At 43.8% G+C, this 16,006-nt stretch overlaps 1 protein-coding gene across 2 annotated transcripts in view; it reads right to left on the bottom strand.

The window, feature by feature from the left end:
- The window catches only part of DTX3 (deltex E3 ubiquitin ligase 3), a 152,782-nt gene extending 142,058 nt beyond the window's left edge, over window positions 1-10,724 (bottom strand). For both annotated transcript variants that reach the window (XR_010909280.1, XM_060762973.2), the window contains exon 1: window positions 10,459-10,724. The gene's annotated coding sequence lies outside the window, so the exon portion shown is untranslated. The remainder of the gene's footprint in view (window positions 1-10,458) is intronic.
- Between the last annotated feature and the right edge of the window lie 5,282 nt (window positions 10,725-16,006).

Raw genomic sequence — 16,006 nt, 5'->3', positions numbered from 1 at the left:
AGTTTATCGAAAGGGCTTTGTCTTTCCTCTTCCTGCTAGCCACTGTCTCCTCCTCTTTGAAGATGTAGCAATGGAATTTGGTGAAGGAACTTCCTCTTTAAGTTTTACTGCCCTGAGCTTGGTCATGTGGCCATTCGCCATTTTCCAGTCTCTTCTGCCTTTTCTTCCTTCCAGTGAGGACGCATTTTGCCTCTCTCTTTAGGCAAAATGTAGCTGCATGGATTTTTTATTTACTTTTAACCTTTCTTAGAAGATAAGTTTAGGTAAGCTAGTGAGCTCCAAGACCTTTTCTATCTAGAATGTATTTCTTTCACTTCAATAAATATTTTTGAACCTAAAGTTCTGACTTTGCAATCCTGTGCCATCCTAAGGAATAGAAACTTATCCCAGGTCATCATATGTAAGTTTCTGCTGGTTATGGTACTCTGCTATATTTATGGTGGAATCACCCCAACTGAGGGAGCCCCCAGTGGCGCAGTGGGTTAAACCCCTGTGCTGGCAGGACTGAAGACTGACAGGTTGCAGGTTCGAATCCGGGGAGAGGCGGATGAGCTCCCTCTATCAACTCCAGCTCCTCATGCGGGGACATGAGAGAAACCTCCCACAAGGATGATAAAAACAAAAAACGAAAATCATCCAGGCGTCCCCTGGGCAACGTCCTTGCAGACTGCCAATTCTCTCACACCAGGAGCGACTTGCAGTCACTCCTGACACGACAGAAAAAAAAACCAACTGAGCATTATTTTTGAGCCTAACAGCTCAGATTCTCCAACAAATTCATGTACAAACAACAGAGGGTGAGTATAAGGATGGTGTGATACCAGGCAAGGTTCCTATCCTGTTGCTGGTTTCTGGTTGTGGGTATCACAGTCCCTTTTTTGGTACGCCATCCTTGCATTGCTTAAGTTATTTTGAAGATTAATGAGGAGCACTGAAATTACTCAGAGATGCTGCCACTGACAGCCCATTCCTCGGGAAGGAATAAAAACTAGATTGACTCTTGCAGTTCACGATTTTCTTCCTAAAGTCTTTTCAACATGGCTTATGTAAGGATGGCCATCGAAATAGCCCTCTAGGTGTTTTGGCACTACAATTCCCATCAGCAAGACCCAACATGGTTAACGGTAAGACACAGCAGGCACCGTTGTCCAGAACATCTGGAAAGTCAAACATTCACTGCTTCTGCCAAGCCTGGAAAGTACTCTCACTGCCAAGGTGACACCCCAGTGAGTCCTTAATTGCAACAGATCTATCTTGCAGAGGAAGAGCAGACTCCCACTCTGCGGGACGCGAACAGCACAGCAGGTCAGTGTGTCTGCATGCAGGCTCTGCAAAAATGTTCCATCTTACAGGAAACTGTCTGGACCACCATGGGCACAAACAGAAGTGTCTACATTCTGGGAATGGTCTGATAACCATGGAATTTGAGTGTCTGGTTCATTTTTGATGGGATGCACGTCCACTTTCATTTCTAGCTGTCTGGGAAGGGCGGAGGGGCAATTCACTGCATTTTGCTATGAATTGGGTCCATTTAGAACAGTGGTTCTCAACCTGTGGGTCTCCAGTGTTTTGGCCGACAACTCCCAGAAATCCCAGCCAGTTTACCAGCTGTTAGAATTTCTGGGAGTTGAAGGCCAAAACATCTGGAGACGCACAGGTTGAGAACCACTGCTTTAGAACAAAGAAATGGCAAAGTGAGGTCTTGTGGGGCACAAACTGCCACAAAAATAGGGTTTCCAGCCACACACAGCTCACTGGCAATACTGTCCTAACTTCGATCTGAAAAAAAGTCACTATTTATCTATTTATTGCTTTTATATACCGCTTTTCTCATCCCTGGAGGGACTCAAAGTGGTTCACAGCACAATCAATGGCAAAATTAAGTGTCTCATATGTATAGACATCATAGATCAACTCAACAACAATAACAATAGATTAAACCCATTAAAACTATAAAACTGTAACAGCACAGACACAACATAAAACATTTAGGTTTTGCATTAATCCCAGTGTCTTAACCTTTTTCATATTTTCATAATTCTGTCATTCGCCAAAATGCCAGCTTGAATAAACAAGTCTTAAGTTGTTTTCTAAATGCTATGAGGAAGAGGGGCAGTCTAATCTCACTGGGGAGGAGTTCCACAGCCAAGGGGCCACCACCGAGAAGGCCCTGTCCCCCGTCCCCACCACTTGTGCATGCAAAGGGGGTGGGACCAAGAGCAGGGCCTCCCCAGCAGATTGTAGTGATTTAGCTAGCTCATAATTTGGAGATGCATTTGGACAGCTAAGCTGGACCGGAACCATTTAGAGATTTATAGGCTAAAGCCAGCACTTTGAATTCTGCTCAGTAGAAGACCGGCAGCCAGTTGAACTGATGCAAAGGGGGGTTGTATGCTCCCTGAAGCCACTCCAGTAAGCAACCTGGCTGGAGCTTCCAAACAGTCTTCAAAGGCAACCCCATATAGAGCGTATTGCAGTAGTCTATTCAAAATGTAATGAGAGCATGGATTAGTGTGGCCAAGTCTGATTTCCCAAGGTACAATGTTTTTAAAATGTCACAGTGAGTTCTTCAGTCACATCCTGGACTTATATTTGCTTCAAAGATGTATGAACCAATAAACTGAACACTGATTCACTTGGCAAGTCTTGCCTCTGCCTCCCCCTCTGTTGCAAATAAACTACTCATTGTAAAGCTCCACCTGTCCATTTACTCATTTCTTAAAATCTACAAATGTGAAAGATTATGGCAAATCTGCCACAAGGGCTGGGGAAGAAATGCAGTAAGTAGGCCTGTAGTACAACTGTTGCCAATCAATCTTTGTCCTACACGAGATGATCTTCACAGTTCAAGGCTCACCCAGGAACTCTGAACAACTGTATGTTTTAAAGAGCTCTCTCCTGTGTGTCACAGAACAAGGTTGTTTTTGTAATAAGAACCACTTCCTTTGACTGATCTAATGTATCCGGTAAAGCAAAAGCTTTTCTGGAACCTTTAGAGGTGAGACTGTGGTTTATGCAAAGCAAAGGAGTGTTTCCAAGCCCTGTGACATCTGTAGCTCACAAGAGGATGTGTCTAGTAAAGGCTTTCCACTGGAAGACAACGTTTAAATGGTTCCAGTTGACCCTCTCATTTTTGTAAGAACAGCAATGAAGACCAGCAGACCTGATGTCTACTGCATGAAAATGTTATGTGTTTCCACCAAATGCTCTGTGATATGCTAAGGTTCTTCAATGTCTCCAGATAATGTGTTATCTGAAAGGTGGAAATCTGGATCCCATATGTTTAAGGAAACCCTACAGGAACCCGGAGAACTTCTCAATCATGTTCCCCTGGTCTTAAAAAAAAAACCATTTTGCCAGGAAGGTCCTTTGCAGCTGAGGAGAGGTGTTTTTGACCATTTCCACACATTACACAGCCCAGTTTAATATCTATCTATCTATCCATTTTGGTGTCTTGGTCTTCTCCCTAGGATTGATTTGGAAAATTGAATTGGATAGCCTATATCAGCTGTAGTTTCTTAGATATGGTCATCACGGTTTTCTACGAGCAAGAAGATGAAGATTGGTACATGGCGTGCGTTCTCTATCTCACGAACTAGAGCTGATAGGGCAGTGGTTCTCAACCTGTGGGTCCCCAGGTGTTTTGGCCTACAACTACCAGAAATCCCAGCCAGTTTACCAGCTGTTAGAATTTCTGGGAGTTGAAGACCAAAACATCTGGGGACCCACAGGTTGAGAACCACTGTGATAGGGGGAAAGCAGTGCCATTTTTGGAATCAGCAGGTCAAATGTACTCATAAACAGGCTTAACATTTGAGGCACCAAAATGTGTGTTGGCCAGTGATTGGAGCATTTCAGGGCCTACCATATTTTAAAGGTTTCTAGAGACTTTCCTCTTGCTTACACAAATTTTTCTTGAAAAAGAAAAGTGAGCAGGCAGGAAGTCCAAGTATTTCCTGTTTGGAGGGAAAAGAGCTTCTACAGACTGACAAAGAAATGGGTCCAAGATTAAAACACGCCTGAATGTGCCCTAGAAGACTGAACGGAGACCACTGAACTTTGCCCATAGCTTGAAAGTTCATGACTCACTAGAAAAGACAACAATGCTTGGTATGGTAGATGCCAGAAGGAAAAGAAGAAATCTGGATTGCAAGCAGACCAGTGGTTCTCAACCTGTAGGTTCCCAGATGTTTTGGCCTTCAACCCCAGAAATCCTAGCAGCTGGTAAGGGAAAGGTTTCCCCTGACATTAAGTCCAGTCTTGTCCGACTCTGGGGGTTGGTGCTCATCTTCATTTCTAAGCCGAAGAGCCGGCATTGTCTGTAGACACCTCCTAGGACATGTGGCCAGCATGACTGCATGGAGTGGTGCTACCTTCCCGTCAGAGTAGTACCTATTGATCTACTCATATTTGCATGTTTTCAAACTGCTAGGTTGGAAGAAGCCGGGGCTAACAGTGAGAGCTCACGCCGCTGCCCAGATTCAAACCTGTGACCTTTCGGTCTGCAAGTTCAGCAGCTCAGCAGTTTAACCCACTGCGCCCCTCCGGCTGGGATTTCTGAGAGTTACAGGTCAAAACATCTGGGGAACCAGAGGTTGAGAAGCACGGACAGACTCATCCAAGGAAGCCATGGCCCTGAACTTGCAAAAACCTGAGGTGGGTTATTGATGACCAGGTAGGTGACTTTGAGATCTCTCATTCATAAGTCAAGGAAAGTCAACTTGATGTCAATTAACTACTACAGACTGAAGAAGGAAGGCTTTGGGTTGCATTTAGGAATGTAAACTTTTAAGAAGCACAGATATTTTTCACAAAAAGGAATGGCAAACAGAAAGGAAGGCCAATAACAAATCATTTAAGGCCCCAAATGAGTCCAAAATAGAGCAGACCAACCTGGACAAGGAGAATTTGGTTGGGTACAATGATTAACTGAATTGACTCTAGTCGGTAGTTAGCTATGTGGGTCTAAAGGTTTTACACAGCTTTAAACCAGCAGCACTCTTTACATTTCATATTTATAATGTACTGCCTGATCCTGGAAGCAAATCTTTCTAATTGTGGTCTTACTTTAATAAGCCCGTGCAGGATTCCAGCAGTAATACCACCGGGCTTACCTTCAGCATATCTAGCATAAAAGCATATCTGGTGATGCAATCTTAGTTATTTCTCCATTCTACTTCATAATTTAGATGACAAGCCTGCAATTCCCACATAACATTGCAAATAAAGCTGCCAGTTCAAAGGAGGTGCTATTTATTAGCCAGCCTAATTCTCTTCTGTTTTGACACAATACAGTAATAGTATACATGCACATATAAACAAACCTCTTCCATTTACTGAAAGTTTGCTTGGTCGGAAGAGAGCATTTGAGCCCACAAGCCAATGCCATTTCCAAAGCCAGAGCTAGATAGACTAAAGTCGAGTTTGTATGCAAACTAATCATCTCACCTATTTTGTGAATAAATATGGCAACGGCTATCTATGACCCCTTCCAGACAGCTGTATAAAATCCACATTAAACTAGTTATATGGCAGTATGGACCCTAGGCCCTTCCACACAGCCCTATATCCCAGAATATCAAGGTAGAAAATCCCACATTATCTGAGTGTGGATTCAGATAACCTAGTTCAAAGCAGATATTGTGGGTTATCTGCCTTCACATTCTGGATTGTATGGCTTGTGGAAGGGCCCTATGACTCACATCACCTTGATCCCTCCCTAAAAAATGGGGGGGGGGGGCATTTTGATGTGTGAAGTCCATTCTCTCTTTTCTACTTTTATAATTCAGTAAAAATCTGCCTAGAATGAAAATTAAGCAACATATCATTTTTCTTTGTTGTATGAAGTCCATTCTCTAAACACCGGGATACAGTTTCTCTGTCCTGAAAGCCTCTTTGGTCCTGATGCTGCTGGCTGGTTCGGCGTGTTGGGGGAAAATCGGCAGGGATGTCCTGCAGCTGTACCCCAAAACGAACATCATACTACCCTTTGGGAATATACTAGAGCCACCTTCCCCAAAGGGATGACCTCTTAATGTGTCAAACAACGACATTCACCAACCTCAACCATTAGACCAGTGTTTCTCAACCTTCCTAATGCTGCAACCCCTTAATACATTTCATGTTGTGGTGACCCCCAACCATAAAATTATTTTTGTTGCTACTTCACAACTGTAATTTTGCTACTGTTATGAATCATCATATATATCTGATATGTAGCATGTATTTGATACAAATATGCAATATGCTCAATTTTGAATACTGGTGGGGTTGGGGGGAAGGGATAATTGATTTTGTCATTTGGGAGTTGTAGTTGCTGGGATTTATAGTTAACCTACAATCAAAGAGCATTCCGAACTCCACAAATGAGGGAATTGAACCAAACTTGGCACACAGAACTCCCATGACCAAGAGAAAATACTAGAAGGGTTTGGTGGGCATTGATCTTGAGTTTGAGAGTTGTAGTTCACCTTCATCCAGAGAGCACTGTGGACTCAAACAATGATGGATCTGGATCAAACTTGGCACAGATACTCAATGTGCCGAAATGTGAACATTGGTAGAGTTTGGGGGTAAATAGACCTTGACATTTGGCAGTTGTAGTTGTGGGATTTATAGTTCACCTACAATCAAAGAGCATTCTGGACCCCACCAATAATAGAATTGAGCCAAACTTCCCACATAGAACCCTCATGACCAACAGAAAATACTGTGTCTTCTGATGATCTTTGGTGACCCCTCTGACATCTTCTCATGACCCTCCCCCCCAGGGGTCCAAACCCCCAGGTTGAGAAACGCTGCACTACACCCACTGGAGACCCTTCCACATGGCCCTATATCCCAGAATATCAAGGTAAAAAATCCTACATTATCTGAGTGTGGCTTCAGATAACCCAAAGCTGATATGGTGGGATTTTCTGCCTTGATATTCTGGGATATAGGGCTGCGTGGAAGGGCCCTGGGACTGGGTTATGGAGATTATCGTGCAAGATTTCTACAGAGGAGACTAATCTAAGTCTTCGGGAATTAAACATGCCAACTAAACAGCGATTCTTATGTCAGAGTGCATCTTACTCTACAGAATTTATAACAGTTTCTATGCTATGTTAACCTAATTGCCATGGCTCAATGGCATGGAATCATGGGAGTTTTAGATACACGTCTCTAGGGGTCCTTCCACACAGCCATATAACCCAGAATATCTGCTTTGAACTGGGTTATCTGAGTCCACACTGCCATATATTCCAGTTCAAAGCAGAAAATGTGGGATTTTATTCAGTGGTGTGGAAGGGGCCTTAGTCTTCTCTGCTAAAGAGTGCTGGCACCTCACCAAATGATTCCACAGCACTGAACCATGGCAGTTAAAGTGGTGTCAAACTGCATTCATTTTACAGTGTGGATGCACACCGAGTGGAAGACTTTACAAAAGAGGTGGTGGAAGAAGAAAAGGAAGAAGAGGAAGCAGCCAGTCAGCTTAAATAGTTATTTATATTTGATAGTGAGCCTGACGTACATTGTCAAAGAACTCAGCACATAAACTTCATCCAACTCTACAAGAAATCATCAAAAAAGAACTCTACAACAACCAACCGACCGTGCAAAGAAGATGCAGCAAAAACTAACAACACAGTCCCAATGTCTCCAGCTTTCATGACCTGTTGGACCTTGAGTAGGAGGAGAAAAACACACAGCCTTGCCATGTAGGAAAAAAATGCACCCCTACCCAAGGATCAGAAAGGGTTGCTTTTTATTTCCTGCCTTTTCTCTCAAGATGGAGGCTAAGGGACTTACCCTACAGAATTGAGCAACCCTTCAAAAATGGATTTATATTTTTCTCTCTCAATGGCAGCCTGCAAGAAGAATTACACCAAACAAGGCAGTCCAGCCAGCAGAGGTGGTCCATATATTTGATCTCGGGGATGCAATTCATACTCGTGAGAGTTGTGAATGGGGAATGTCTTCTGATGCTGTTTTTCCCAAACAACACCCGCTCCCCCCAATGATGACTAGCTGCGCCAGGCTGAAAGCTACTTTGCCTTTGTAGACACATAACCGCGATGCATGGATACAGGAGCCTTGCCTTTATCTGGACAGCCTTTGATCCAGGTGACCTTGGGCAAGGCCGAGACTGTACCTTTCTGTGGGTCTCACCTGGCTGATAAAAGATCACAGGCCTGGTCTATTGTCAGTCAGGGAGAGGGGGTGAAAAAAGGAAAACAAACATGGCAAAAGGAGGGGAAAAGGAAGGGAAAAAGGAAGAAGGAAAGACATAAAAATATTTTAGTGGGCAGAGGAAAGAACGCCTTTCCCTCCTTGAGATCCAGTTCAGGGTGGTGGTGGGGAGAGGCTTTATTATTAGTAACCTCTTCCGACGACTAGCGGATCCACGCATGAGATCTTGTTTATCAAAGACAAGAGAGAGTCCCATCTTTCTTTGGAAGGAATAAAGGATAAATAGGGAACAATAGAGAAGCGGACCACCAATGGGGTGGAAGACAATGGCTCGGAAAATAAGCCTCGGCGCCCCATCCTTTTGGATCTGATCCCAATTGGAGCCACTTCTGTCCCCATATTCCCCCCCCCCCCCATATATATGTGTGTGTGTATGTGTGTGTGTGTGTGTATATATATATATATACATAGACCTCTATTTTCCCACCTTGGCAAACATTCCAGAGGTCTATCCTTTTGGACATATTTATTTATGTTACACCTCCAAAACAAAAAAACAACAACATCCATACACCTCTATTTTTCAGACCACTTCCCTTAGAGAATGAGGCGAGCACCTCCCAAAATTATACATAGACCTCTATTTTTCAACCTGGGAAAACAATCCAGACTTCTATCCCTTTGGACCAGTTCCAAATTGGTGCTAGATTAATATATTTATTTATTTTACGCTTCCAAAACAAAACCATCCATAATACACCTCTATTTTTAGACCACATCCCTTGGAAAATGAGGCTACTACCTCCCAAAATATATAAATAAATCCCCATTTTTCCACCTGGGAAAATAATACCTTTGGACCAGCTCCCAAGTGGTGCTAGATTAGTATATTTCTTTATTTTACGCCTCCAAAACAAAACTATCCATAATACACTTCTATTTTTTAGACCACATCCTTTGGAAAATAAGGCCACCACCTCCCAAAAATATAAATAAATCCCTATTTTTCCACCTGGGAAAGTAAGCCTTTTGGTCCTGCTCGTAATTGGAGCTAGATTATTATAATTCTTTATTTTACCCTCCAAAACAAAACCATCCATAATACACTTCTATTTTTTAGACCACATCCCTTGGAATATAAGGCCACCACCTCCCAAAAATATAAATAAATCCCTATTTTTCCACCTGGGAAAATAATATAGATTCCGATCACCTTTGGACCTGCTCCTAATTGGAGCTAGATTAGTATATTTCTTTATTTTACACCTCCAAAACAAAACCATCCATAATACACCTCTATCTTTTAGACAACTTCCCTTGGAAAATGAGACCACCACCTCCCAAAAATATAAATAAATCCTCATTTTCCACCTGGGAAAGTAATACCTTTGGACCAGCTCCCAATTGGTGCTAGATTAGTGTATTTCTTTATTTTATGCCTCCTAAACAAAACCATCCCTAATATACACCTCTATCTTTTAGACCACATCCCTTGGAAAATGAGACCCCCACCTCCCAAAAATATAAATAAATCCCTATTTTTCCACCTGGGAAAATAATCCAGACTCCGATCCCTTTTGGACCTGATTGTAATTGAAGCTAGATTAGTATATTTATTTATTTTACACCTCCTAAACAAAACCATCCCTAATACACCTCTATTTTGCAGACTACTTTCCCTGGAAAATGAGGCCAGGGGAGGCATCAATTTGGACCTGCTCTCCTTAACCATTTGACACCCTGATTGGAGGCAAAACAAAAAAACACCCCTATGGATGCACAAAAAAATAATCATCCAAATACACCCCCTATGGTAAGACCCTATATCGCTTCCCCTCCCCAAAATAAGAGATTGTCAATGAGGGAAATACTCCCTGCTTCAACCTCACAAAGGTGGGCACTAGGTGAGCTCCATCCAGGATTGACACAACTGTATCAATCTCTTTTGGGGGGGGGGGGGGCACCCACTTCAATGCTTTTAGGGGGGCATAAAGGAGATGCTGCATTTTTAAAAAGGTTGTGGGGCCTTTAAAAAAAAGGTAGGGGCCCCCACCTGCAAGTTCCCCCAAATAATACAACAAGGCAGAGACCCAGCCCCAAAAAACACTCAACAAGGCAAGGGCTGATGCTGCAGCTGTTTGCAATGCGCCACATGCAGAGGCGTTTTTGATGAGGTCCAGACGGCGGCGGTGCCTTGTTTCGCGATGGATTCTCCCCTCCTCCCCCGGCTCCTGCTTCCCCCGCTTCCTCCCCCTCTGAAGCGACACGATCCCGAGATAAACCCACCATAGCGGCACCTCTGGGGGCGGCAGGGAGGCTCCATCCATCGAGGCTGAGGAAGAGCTGACGTGCCGGAGGAGGAGAAGGTTGCCAAAGGGAGAGCAGGAGGAGGAGGAGGCGCTGCTGGCTGCTGCTTGCTTTGCTTCTTCCTCCTCCTGCCGCTGCTGCTGCTTCTGCCTTTGGCGCGCCCGAGGAAGCCTCGCGCCGCCCGGGGTCTTAGCGCCGCCGGTTCCCCTTCCTCCTCCTCCTCTTTCTTCCTCTTTCTCTCCTCCTTCCCCGCCGAGGCGCAGTCACGTGACCGTCGCCATAGCAACAGCCTCGCCAAAGAGCGAGAGAGGGGCCCAGGAGGAGGCTGTGGGCGGGCGTCGAAGAGGAGGAAAGGAGGAGGAGGAGAAAGAAAGAAAAGAGGAGGGGAAAGAGCTGTGGGTTTCTCTGCCCAGAGGGTGGGGGGCCAGGATGCCTTCTCCTACGGCAGGGGGCTGTCAGAGGGGTCGCCAAAGACCATCAGTATTTACCCATTTTCCTCGTTTCCAACAGACCTCACAACTGGGTTGTTATAGGTTTTTTCGGGCTATATGGCCATGTTCTCTAGAAGCATTCTCTCCTGACGTTTCGCCTGCATCTATGGCAAGCATCCACAGAGGTTGTGAGACCTCACAACCTCTGAGGATGCCTGCCACAGATGCAGGCGAAACGTCAGGAGAGAATGCTTCTAGAGAACATGGCCATACAGCCTGAAAAACCCACAGCCTGCACAAACTTTTTAAACAGAGGGCCAGGTCACAGTCCCTCAAACTGTTGGAGGGCTGGATTATAATTTGAAAAAAACATGAATTCCTATGCACGCTGCACATCTCTTATTTGTAGTGCAAAAAAAATTTAAAACAATACAATAATTAAAATGAACAATTTTAACAAATATAAACTTATTCGTATTTCAATAGGAAGTGTGAATCTGCTTTTGGCTGATGAGATAGGGTTGTTGTTGTTGTGTGCTTTCAAGTCGTTTCAGACTTAAGTTGACCCTGAGCGAGGGCCGGGTAAATGACCTTGGAGGGCCGTATCCGGCCCCAAGGCCTTAGTTTGAGGACCCCTGGCCTACACAGTATTTACTGTTAGTCATGGGGGTTCTGTGTGGGAAGTTTGGCCCAATTATATCATTGATTGGGTTCACAATACTCTTTGATTGTAGGTGAACTATAAATCCCAGCAACTACGACTCCCAAATGTCAAGGTCTATTTCCCCCAAACTGCACCAGTGTCCACATTTGGGCATATTGAGTAACCATGCCAAGTTTGGTCCAGATCCATCATTGTTTGAGTCCACGGTGCTCTCTGGATGTAGGTGAACTACAACTCTGAAACCCAAGGCCAATGCCCACCAAACCCTTCCAATATTTTCTGTTGGTCATGGGAGTCCTGTGTGCCAATTTTGGCCCAATTCCATCATTGATGGAATTCAGAATGCTATATGATTGTAGGTAAACTATAAATCCCAGCAACTACAACTCCCAAATGTCAAGGTCTATTTCCCCCAAACTCCACCAGTGTCCATATTTGGGCATATTGAGTATCCATGCCAATTTTGGTCCGGATCCATCATTGTTTGGTCCAGATCCTACATCTCTGGATGTAGGTGAACTACAACTCCAAAACCCAAGGCCAATGCCCACCAAACCCTTCCAGTATTTTCTGTTGATCATGGGAGTCCTGTGTGCCAAGTTTGGTTCAATTTGAGGGTTCATTTCCCTCATTGGTGGAGTTCAGAATGCTCTTTGATTGTAGGTGAAGTATAAATCCTAGCAACTACAACTCCCAAATGTCAAGGTCAATTTTCCCGAAACTCCACCAGTGTCCACATTTGGGCATACTGAGTATCCATGCCAAGTTTGGTCCGGAGCCTTCATTGTTTGACTCCATAGTGCTCTCTGGATGTAGGTGAACTATAACTCCAAAACCCAAGGCCAATGCCCACCAATCCCTTCCAGTATTTTCTGTTGGTCACGGGAGTCCTGTGTGCCAATTTTGGTCCAATTCCATCATAGATGGAATTCATAATGCTCTTTGATTGTAGGTGAACTATAAATCCCAGCAACTACAACTCCCAAATGACAAAATCAATTCTCCCCCAACCCCACCAGTATTCAAATTTAGACATATTGGGTATTTATGACAAATTTGGTCCAATGAATGAAAATACATCCTGCATATCAGATATTTACATTACAATTCATAACAGTGACAAAATTACCATTATGAAGTAGCAACAAAAATAATTTTAAGGTTGGGGGTCACCACAATATGAGGCACTGAATTAAGGGGTTGCAGCATTAGAAAGATTGAGAACCTTACTAAAGCATGCCCAGGGGTGCAGCATCTACACATTGTGGCATTAACACGGTTTGGCACCACTTGCCTCAAGGCGATCATCATTATTAATACTAATATTAGTTAATTTCTATCCCTGGGTTGCTGTGAGTTTTCCAGGCTGTATGATCATGTTCCAGAATCCTTCTCTTCTGATGTTTTGCCCACATCTATGGCAGGCATCCTCAGAGGTTGTGAGGTCTGTTGGAAATTAGGCAAGTGAGGTTTATATATCTGTGGAATATCCAAGGTGGGAGAAAGAACTCTTGTCTGCCTGAGGTAAGTGTGAATGTTGCAATTGATCACCTTGATTAGCATTGAATAGGTTGTTTGAGTTAGCCAAGGATGCATCTGTGCTGTAAAATCAATAGTTTGACATCACTTTAACTGTCATGGCTCAGTGCTATAGAATCAATGGAGATATATATTAGATGTATTCTCTCTTTTTTCAATAGAGTTACCGGCTTGGTAGATGCAGGGAATTGGTGGTTCAGTGGTAGAATTCTCACCTGTCATGTGGGAGGCCCGGGTTCATATCCCAGGCATTGCACCAAATGAAGGGGCACCGATGTAATGATGATGCTCCAATAGCATATCTTGATTTCAGTAAGGCCTTTGACAAAGCCCCCCATGACCTTCTTGCAAGCAAACTAGTTAAATGTGCGCTAGGCAAAACTATTACTACATAGATTTATAATTGGTTTACTTGGTATAATTGGTTACTCCACTTAGGCAGAAAAAACAAAATGCAAAGATACAGAATGGGGGACAATGCCTGGCTCGAGAGCAGTACATGTGAAAAAGATCTTGGAGTCCTTGTGGACAACAAGTTAAACATGAGCCAACAATGACATGTGGCAGCAAAAAAAGCCAATGGGATTTTGGCCTGCATCAATAGGAGTATAGTGTCTAGATCCAGGGAAGTAATGCTACCCCTCTGTTTTGCCTTGGTTAGACCACACCTGGAATATTGTGTCCAATTCTGGGCACCACAATTGAAGGGAGATATTGACAAGCTGGAATGTGTCCAGAGGAGGGCGACTCAAATGATCAAGGGTCTGGAGAACAAGCCCTATGAGGAGAGGCTTAAAGAGCTGGGCATATTTAGCCTGAAGAAGAGAAGGCTGAGAGAAGATATGATAGCCATGTATAAATATGTGAGAGGAAGTCACAGAGAGGAGGGAGCAAGCTTGTTTTCTACTTCTCTGGAGACTAGGACGCGGAACAATGGCTTCAAACAAGAAAGGAGATTCCATCTAAACATTAGGAAGAACTTCCTGACTGTGAGAGCCATTCAGCAGTGGAACTCTCAGCCCTGGAGTGTGGTGGAGGCTCCTTCTTTGGAAGCTTTTAAACAGAGGCTGGATGGCCATCTGTCAGGGGTGCTTTGAATGCAATATTCCTGCTTCTTGGCAGGGGGTTGGAATGGATGGCCCAGGAGGTCTCTTCCAACTCTATGATTCTATAGTTAAGCAACCGAACCCAAAGGGTGCTCACTAATGCTTCCTCTTCATCCTGGAAAGAAGTGACAAGTGGATTGCCACAGTGTTGGGCCCAGTTCTGTTCAACATCTTTAGTAATGATTTGGTAGAAGGTTTAGAAGATGTGCTTATCAAGTTTGCAGATGACACTGAATTAGGAGGAAGAGCTAATACTCCAGATCATACTCACTTTAACAAATTATAGAGCTAAAATAATGAATTTCAACAAGGACTAAAATGTAAGATACTACACTTAGGCAGAAAAATGAAATGCAAAGATACAAGATGTGTGATGCCTGGCTCAACAACAGTACATGTGGGAAAGAACTTGGGAGTCTTTGTGGACAACAAGTTGAACATGAGCCTACAGTGTGATGCAGCAGCTTAAAAAGCCAATGGGATTTTGGACTGCATCAAAAAGAGTATAGTATCTAGATTGTGGGAAGTCATGGTGCCTCTCTATTCTGCTTTGGTTAGTACTCACCTGGAGTCTGGAGACAGTTAATCACTATGATGAGTGTCTTCAAGAACTGGGTATTTTTAGCCTGCCAAAGAAAAGATTGGGAGGAGACATGATAGCTATGTATGAATATGTGAAAGGGTGTCATAAGGTAGAGAGAGCAGGGTTGTTTTCTGCTGCTCTGGAAACTAGGACTTGGAGCAATGGGTTCAAATTACAGGAAAGGATATTCCACCTGAACATTAGGAGGAACTTCCAGACCGTAAGAGCTGTTCAACATTGGAACTCTCTGCCCTGAAGTGTGGTGGAGGCTCCTTCTTTGGAGGCTTTTAAGCAGAGGTTGGATGGCCAATTGTCAGGGATGCTTTGAACATGATTTTCCTGCTTCTTAGCAGGGGGTTGGGCTTTGTAGCCCATGTGGTCTCTTCCAATTCTATTATTCTATGATTGTACATACTAGCCATTCTAAACACCTTTGCAGAAGCATTCAAACAGCTTGATCTCTCACTGAACATTGAGAAAACCAAAATACTCGTGCAGCAGGCACCAGCCAATCCCTCTGCAGAGCTGGAAATACAGCTTAATGTTGTAATGTTAGAAAATGTTGACCATTTCTGCTGCCTTGGCAGCCACCTCTCCACAAAAGTCAGCATCGACACTGAAATATAACACTGCCTGAGCTGTATGAGTGCAGAATTTTTCTGAATGAAGCAGTGTTTGAGGATTGGGACATTTGTAAGGAGACCAAGATGCTTGTTTATAAAACTATTGTCCTCCCAACCCTGCTATACGCCTGCAAAACATGGACCGTCTACTACAGACGTCGCACTCAACTTCTGGAATGATTCCACCAGTGTTGTCTCTGAAAAATCCTGCAAAATCTCTTGGGAAGACAGGCAGACAAATGTCAGTGGTCTGGAAGAAGCAGCAAAGATCACCAGCACTGAAGCAATGCTCCTATGCCATCAACTCTGTTGAACTGTCTACTTTGTCCGAATGCCTGATCACCATTTACCAAAGCACTTACTATACTCCCAACCCAAGAACTAAAATGGTATGTTGCTTGACAAGAAAACAGATTTAAAGATGGGCTTAAAGTCAAGCTTAAAACTGTGGCATAGACACATAGAACTTGGAAGCCATGGCCTTCAAGCATCCTAACTGGAGGTCAATTGTGAGCAACAATGCTGTGGAATTCAAAAAGGCACAAATGGATGGCAAAAGGGATAAACATGCAACAGGAAGG

The sequence above is a fragment of the Anolis sagrei genome, chromosome 2 (genome assembly GCF_037176765.1).
Source record: "Anolis sagrei isolate rAnoSag1 chromosome 2, rAnoSag1.mat, whole genome shotgun sequence".
NCBI lineage: Eukaryota > Metazoa > Chordata > Lepidosauria > Squamata > Dactyloidae > Anolis > Anolis sagrei.
The sequence above is the reverse complement of the archived record's forward strand: the minus strand, read 5'-3'. Positions and strand labels throughout refer to the sequence as shown.